Here is a 7977-nt window from a genome sequence, read left to right as displayed (position 1 = left end):
AATGGCTTGAAAGTCCATAAACAGTTTGGTTTGGTTTTTGCTTTATATAAATGGTTCGGTTCAATTCAGTTTGGTTTCAAGGCAAAGAAATAGAACTGAACCGAAACTGAACCGGGCCCATTGTTATTAGTGGTTAAGGGCGACTTAAGATGGCCTGCACTCAAGTGTGTGTAGCTTCGAACCCCACAACCAACATAGGCATCAGTCTATTTCTCTCTCTCTCTCTCTCCTATCGTGGACATTACTATTTTGCTTTAGTTAGTTTTTAGGGTCTTACCTTTTTCGTAAAATTTCAGCCTCATCTCTCTCTCTCTCTCTCTCTTACGCTCTTTGGTTTTTTCTTTAGTGGTTGATTTGCCCGAGTGGTTAAGGGGAGCGACTTAAGATTGCTTGCATTCAAGTGCGCGTGGGTTCGAACCCCACGACCAACATTATCATCCATCTATTTGGTTATCTTTCTCTCTCTCTTTTCTCATGGTCATTACCATTTTTCCTTTATTTAATTTCTATATACCGACCTTTTTTATTAAGGTTTGGCTTATCTCTCTGTTGAATAGCTAGTTTGCCTTAGTGGTTAGCAATGGGCCCAGTTTCGGCTCAAACCAAACCGAACCGTTTAGCCATGGTTTGAAAGTTTATAAGTTCCAAAATAAGTAAATTGTTTGGTTTGGTTTTAATTATTAATCAACGGTTCTAAGAGTTATCTTTCTCTCTCTCTCTTTTCTTGTGGTCATTACCATTTTTCCTTTATTCTCTTTTCTCGTGGTTTCAACTTTTCCCTAAACGGTTTTGGTTTAAAGTGTTTGCTTTGTCTTTTCTTAAATGGTTTGGTATAATGGCTTGAAAGTTCATAAACGGTTTGGTTTGGTTTTTGTTTTATATAAATGGTTTGGTTCAGTTTAGTTTGGTTTCAAGGAAAACAAAGCCAACCAAACCAAAAGCAAACTGGGCCCATTGCTATTAAGTGGTTAAGGCCGACTTAAGATGGCCTGCAGTCAAGTGTGTGTGGCTTTGAACCCCACAACCAACATCGTCATCGATCCATTTCTCTCTCTCTCTCTCTCTCTCTCTCTCTCTCTCTCTTATCGTGGACATTACTATTTTCAGGGGCTAACCTTTTTCATAAACGTTCAACCTCATCTCTCTCTCTCTCGCTCTCAAGCTCTTGGGTTTTTTCTTTAATGGTTGGTTTGCCTGAGTGGTTAAGGGGAGCGACTTAAGATAGCTTGCCAACCAATATCATCATCCATCTATGTAGTTATCTTTCTCTCTCTCTTTTCTCATGGTCATTACCGTTTTTCCTTTATTTAGTTTCTAGATACCAACCTTTTTTGTAAAGGTTCGGGCTCATCTCTCTCTCGTTTTCTATTTCTTTCTTAAATAGCTAGCTTGCCTTAGTGGTTAAGCTCGATTTAAGATCGTCCGCACTCGAGTGTGTGTGGCCTCCAACCCCATAACCAACATCATCATCCATAACCCCATGGGCCAAATTTGGCCTTAGAAGATGTTAATATATCTTTCTTTATTTCTCTCTCTCTCTCTCTCTCTCTCTCTTTTATAATGCACATTTCCATTTTCCTTTACCTAGGTTTTAGGAGTGGACCTTGTTTTTGAAAGTTCGGGCTCATCTCTCTCCCTCTCCCTCTTTGTTTTTTTTTCGAACCCCACAACCAACATCATCATCCATCTATGTAGTTATCTTTCTCTCTCTCTTTTCTCAAGTTCATTGCCATTTTTATTTTATTTAGTTTCCAAATACCAACCTTTTTCATAAAGGTTCAGGCTCATCTCTATCTCCTTTTCTGTTTCTATCTCAAATAGCTAGCTTGCCTTAGTTGTTAAGTGCTACTTAAGATCGCCTGCACTAAAGTTTGTGTCGCATCCAACCCCACAACTAACATCGTCATCCATCTATTTCTCTCTCTCTCTCTCTCTCTCTTCGTGGACAATACTATTTTGTTGTAGTTAATTTTTATGGGCTGAGCTTCTTTATAAACGTTCTATCTCTCTCTCGCTCTTTGTATTTTTTGCAATGGTTGGTTTGCTCGAGTGGTTAAGGGGAGCGACTTAAGATTGCTTGCATTCAAGTGCGCGTGGGTTCAAACCCCACAACCAACATCATCATCCATCTATCTATTTATCTTTCTCTCAGTCTTTTCTCATGGTCATTACCATTTTTCCTTTATTTAGCTTCTAGATACCGGCCTTTTTTATAAAGGTTCGTCTCATATCTGTCTCTGGCCCTCTCTATTCCATTTTTTTATTAGCTAGTTTGCCTTAGTGGTTAAGGGCGACGTAAGATGGCATGCACACAAGTGAGTGTGGTGTCAGACCCCACAACCAACATTGTCATCGATATATTTCTCTCTCTCTCTCTCTCTCTATACAAAGCGGTGGATCGTACTAGAAATTAGTTGGGTATACCTCAAAGGTACGCAATGCTTTGTGAGTGAAGATCGTACTATCTCACACCAAAATGCTTGTCATAAAGCATATGAAGAAAGATTGAAAAATAAGGTTAAGGATGTGCCTAAAGTTGAAAATGTTGGGAAATAGGGACATGTGACCTATGAGACTAACCCACTCCTTTTACAACTATGCTTTTGGAATTGCAATGGATACTCATGGAATGAGGGATTTGGCATAGAGGAGTTCACCGATGACTCGGATATCACACTTCTTGTTGAAACATGGGAGCATGATACTCAAAGGGTTCAAGGTTTAGGAAACTATAATGTACAATCTTTGATATGAAAGAAAAATCCAAGACAAAGAAGAGGACAAGGAGGGGTGACATGTTTGATTAAGAAGGTAATAGAGAAATATGTGTCAATCATAAAAAACGATAAACATAAATGCTACATATGGCTCAAAATAGAAACACCTAATGATTTGCCCACTTTTGTAGTTGGATGTTACATTCCACATCAAGATGCTAACTTTTATGCTTGTTTGGATAAAGATCAACCTTTTTCCAATTTCGAAGATGATATATTGCTTATTTCAAATCCAAAGGGGAAGTTATTGTCTTTGGTGACATGAATGCTCGTACAAGAAGTTTCCAACTTGATTCACAAGACCCTTTCATGCCACATATCTCAAGGATGCAAGAGGATATGCAAATGTATAGCCGCTCTTCTAGCGATTAAAAAGATCCGGACCAATTTGGGAAGTTACTCCTATAAATATGCAATAGTACCGGATCTCTTATTGCAAATGGTATTTCCTTATGGCCCAACACTAATGGTTTTACATTTAGAAAACACAACTGAAATAGTGTGATTGACTATGTGCTACTTTCCGAAGGTATTTTGGATCATATACATAAATTCTCACTTGGTGAATGGACACCGGAATCCGATCATAGGCCTTTATGTATTGATCTCAAATGTATGCATAGGTTTGATTGTGAGAAGGCTATTGAAGATAATAAACAACCGCAATTAAGCATGAACCTTAAGCGAGCACCCATGTATTCCAAGATGGTTGAGGATATGTTACAAATGATAAAGATACAACATGGTTCCACACTAGAATGCAAATGGGAAGCTTTCAAGAAAGTCATTCTCTCTTGTCCAAACAAATGTTTTTCGACCAACCGCACATCTTGGAAATGCTCTCTGTTCTCTCTCTCCGGCCCGCTCTCTGTTTTTGTTTCAATGGTGGTTTGTCTGCGTGGTTAAGGGGAGTGACTTAAGATCCCTTGCATTCAAGTGCATGTAGCTTCCAACCCTACAACCAACATCATCATCTATCTATTACTCTGTCTCTCTCTCTCTCCCCGCCACAACCAATCCCCGAATATATGAGAAGGTTATATGTTGTGTGCGTATGAGAGATAAACTTTCAGATTTTTTCAATAGCACTATTGGTGTTAAGCATGCATTATGCTTGTGAAGAGTCAAAAAAGAGATAAACCATGCATTATGTACAACAATGAGCAACTTGAATGTGTGGAAAGCTTCAAATATCTTGGCCTTGAAGTTCCTTCAAATCATAAATGGAATGAATGTGCTACACGCCACTTAGAGGCGGGTAAGCGAGCATATTATGCATTTGAGAACACATTCAATCTTGGAGATATTAAGTGTTGGGTCCTCAAGAAATATCTTTTTGACACTTTGGTGACCCCAGTTCTTCTCTATGGGGTGGAAGTATGGGGCGGTAGCATCCCAAGTCTACATGCAAAGAGTTTGTTTTTTTTTTAGAATGGTTGGTTTGCACAAGTACTTAAGGGGAGCGAATTAAGATCTCTTTCATTCAAGTGCGCACGGGTTCGAACCCCACAACCAACATCATCATACATCTATCTAGTTATCTTTCTCTCTCTCTTTTCTCATTGTCATTACCATTTTTCTTTGATTTGGTTTCTAGATACCGACCTTTTTAGTAAACGTTCGGGTTTATCAAGGTTCGGATTATCTCTCTCTCGAATACCTAGTTTGCATTAGTGGTTAAGGGCGACGTAAGATGGCTTGCACTCAAGTGTATGTGGTTTTGAACAACACAACCAACATCGTCATCCATCTATTTCTCCCTCTCTCTCTCTTTCTCTGTTATCGTGAACATTACTATTTTGCTTTAGTTAGTTTTTAGGGGTTGACCTTTTTCATAAACGTTCATCCTCATCTCTCTCTCTGTCATACTCTTTGGTTTTTTCTTTAATGGTTGGTTTGTCTGAGTGGTTAAGGGGAGGGACTTAAGATCACTTGCATTCAAGTGCGTTCTATTACTTTCTCGAATAGCTAGTTTGCCTTAGTGGTTACGGATGACTTAAGATCGCCTGCACGCAAACGTGTGTGGCTTTGAACCCCACAACCAACATCGTCAAAGATCTATTTCTCTCTCTCTCCTTCTCTCTCTGTCTTTCTGTCAAGTCTCTCTTATCGTGGACATTACTATTTTGCTTTAGTTACTTTTGAGGGGCGGACCTTTTTTGTAAACGTTCAGGCTCATCTCTATCTGCCTTTCTCTCTCTCTTTCTGTCTCTCCCTCTTTGTTTTTTCTCCAATAGGTTCTTTGCCCAAGTGATTAAGGGAGAAACTTAAGATTTGTTGCATTCTAGTGCACGTGGATTGGAACCCCACAACCAACATCATCATCCATCCATCTACTATGTAGTTATCTTTCTCTCTCTCTTTTCTCATGTTCATTACCATTTTCCTTTATTTAGTTTATCCTTTATTTTTCAGCCTCATCTCTCTCCTTCTTTGTTTCTTTCTCAAATAGCTAGTTTGTCTTAGTAGTTCAGCACGACTTAAGATCGCCTGCACTCAAGTGTGTGTGGCTTCCAACCCAACAACCAACATCGTCATCCATCTATTTCTCTCTCTCTCTCTCTCTCTCTTATACTGCAGATTCCCATTTTCCTTTACTAAGTTTTTAGGAGCAAGCCTTTTTTTTGAAAGTTCGGGCTCATCTCTCTCTATTTCCCTATCCCTATCCCTCTTTGTTTTTTTTCTGGAATGGTTGGTTTGCACGAGTAGTTAAGGGGAGCGACTTAAGATATGTTCCATTCAAGTGTGCATGGGTCCGAACCCCACTACCCACATCATCATCCATCTATCTAGTTATCTTTCTCTCTCTGTCTCTTGTGGTCATTACCATTTTCCGTCTATATAATTTCTAGATTCTGAATAGCTAGTTTGCCTTAGTGGTTTAGGGCGACATAAGATGGCCTGCACTCAAGTGTGTGTGGTGTCGAACACCACAACCAACATCGTCATCCATATATTTCTCATGGTCATTACCATTTTTCCTTTATTTAGTTTCTAGATACCAACCTTTTTTGTAAAGGTTCGAGGTGATCTCTCTATCCTTCTCTGTTTTTTTATGTAGTTAAATGCGACTTAAGATCGCCCGCACTGAAGTGTGGCATCCAGCCCCACAATCAACATCGTCATCCATATACTTTTTTCTCTCTTTGTCTTTCTCTCTCTCACGCTCTCTTATCGTAGAAATTACTATTTTGCTTTAGTTAGTTTTTAGGGGCTGACCTTTTATTTGAAAGTTCGCGCTTATTTGTCCCTCACCCTCTCCCTCTTCTTTTTTTGGAATGCTTGGTTTGCACGAGTAGTTAAGGGGAGCGACTTAACATCTCTTCCTTTGAAGTGCGCATGGGTTCAAACCCCACAACCAACATCATCATCCATTTATCTAGTTATCTTTCTCTCTCTCTTCTCTCATTGTCATTACCATTTTTCTTTTATTTAGTTTCTAGATACCGGCCTTTTTTATCAAGGTTCGGCTTATCTCTCTCTCTCGAATAACTAGTTTTCCTTAGTGGTTAAGGGTGATTTAAGATGGCCTACACTCAGGTGTGCCTGGCTTCGAACCCCGCAACCAACATCGTCATCCATCTATTTCTCTCTCTCTCTCTCTCTCTCTCTCTCTCTCTCTCTCTCTCTTTGTCTCTTTCTTATCGTGGACATTACTATTTTGCTTTAGGTAGTTTTTAGGGGCTGACCTTTTTTATAAACGTTCAGGATCATGTCTCTCTCTCTCTCATTCTTAATTTTATTTTTCAATGGTTAGTTTGCTCGAGTGGTTAAGGGGCGTGACTTAAGATCACTTGCATTCTAGTGGGTGTGGGTTCGAACCCCACAACCAACACCATCATCCATCTATCTATTTATTTTTCTCTTACTCTTTTCTTGTGGTCATTACCATTTTTCCTTTATTTAGTTTCTAGATACCGACCTTTTTTATAAAGGTTAGTCGCATATCTCTCTCTGTTCCTCTCTATTCCTTTCTCAAATAGCTAGTTTTCCTTAGTGGTTAATGGTGACTTAAGATGGCCTTCACGCAGGTGAGTGTGGCTTTGAATCCCACAACCAACATTGTCATCGATCTCTCTCTCTCTCTCTCTCTCTTATTGTGGACATTACTATTTTTCTTTAGTTAGTTTTTAGGGCCTGTCCTTTTTTGTAAACGTTCAGGCTCATCTCTCTATCTATCTATCTATCTATCTATCTATCTATCTATCTATCTCTCTATTCCTTTCTCAAGTAGCTAGTTTGTGTTAGTGGTTAAGGGCGACTTAAGATGGCCTGCAGGCAAGTGTATGTGGCTTCAAACCCCACAACCAACATCGTCATCGATCTATATCTCTCTCTTTGGGTCAAAGCACGCTACGGTGTACCAACTTTTGGCCAAATGTTTAGTACTAATTCTATGAGGAAAAACTTTAAAATGTAAAAATAATCCAATATTTGGGTTTAAAAAGTTGATCATCACTTGTGTTAAAATTAAAAGTCACATTTAATGAAAGTGGATTTCAAATATGAAAAAACATTGCACATCCTTCCACTTTTATGTATGTGTCCAAGTGTCCCTCTTGTAGTCAATTTCATTTGAGGTTGTCGGTTCACAATCCTAGGTAATGTTGTACGGAGGTCTTAACTGTACAAGATCTCGAGTAGTCAGTCAATCATGAAGATAGTTTGTCTGTCTCTCACTCTCTCGCTCTCTCTCTCTTGGCGCAAAGTTTTATCTCGAACTGTCGGTTAGTTGGTTAGACTCTCTCTCTCTCTCTCTCTCTCTCCCTTTCCACTCGGTGATTCCCTAAGTTTGTACCTCGTCTCTCTCACTCTTTCCTTCCCCCTTCTAGTCGTTGATTCCCTAGGTTCATACCTCCCTCTCTTGAGTCTCTCTCTTCCACGTTCTGCATAGGATTCTCCATGTTCTCTGCTCACTCTGCAAACTCCATGTAATCCCTGCTCGTCGTGTCCTCTCTACAACAACAATACGCTTGTTGTTTGCCCATGTTCTCTGCAAACTCTCCTCTTCGAGACCCATCTACATCTTCCAGGTGTTCTCTATTGACCGTGTTCTCTCTCTCAGGTGTTCCCCGCAAACTCTCCTCGTCGAGACCCATCTACATCCTCAAGGTGTTCTCTATTGGCCATGTTCTCTCTCTCAAGCGTTCTTTGCAAACTCTCCTCGTCGAGACCCATCTACATCTTCTAGTATCCTTCT

General features: G+C 39.7%; 3 non-coding genes across 3 annotated transcripts; all 3 read left to right on the top strand.

Moving 5' to 3' along the window:
- The first annotated feature begins 348 nt into the window (after positions 1-348).
- On the top strand, positions 349-431 carry TRNAL-UAA (transfer RNA leucine (anticodon UAA)). Its single transcript has one exon. It is a non-coding gene; the product is annotated as a tRNA-Leu (tRNA).
- Positions 432-2035: 1604 nt separating this feature from the next.
- On the top strand, positions 2036-2118 carry TRNAL-UAA (transfer RNA leucine (anticodon UAA)). The gene has a single exon. It is a non-coding gene; the product is annotated as a tRNA-Leu (tRNA).
- Positions 2119-6529: 4411 nt separating this feature from the next.
- TRNAL-UAA (transfer RNA leucine (anticodon UAA)) lies at positions 6530-6612 on the top strand. Its single transcript has one exon. It is a non-coding gene; the product is annotated as a tRNA-Leu (tRNA).
- Positions 6613-7977: the final 1365 nt, after the last annotated feature.

The sequence above is a fragment of the Azolla caroliniana genome, unplaced genomic scaffold (genome assembly GCF_043228905.1).
Source record: "Azolla caroliniana isolate FFs.n. ecotype wild unplaced genomic scaffold, voAzoCaro1.0.p SCAF_208, whole genome shotgun sequence".
Taxonomy (NCBI): Eukaryota; Viridiplantae; Streptophyta; class Polypodiopsida; order Salviniales; family Salviniaceae; genus Azolla; species Azolla caroliniana.
This window is presented reverse-complemented; position numbering and strand designations above follow the sequence as displayed.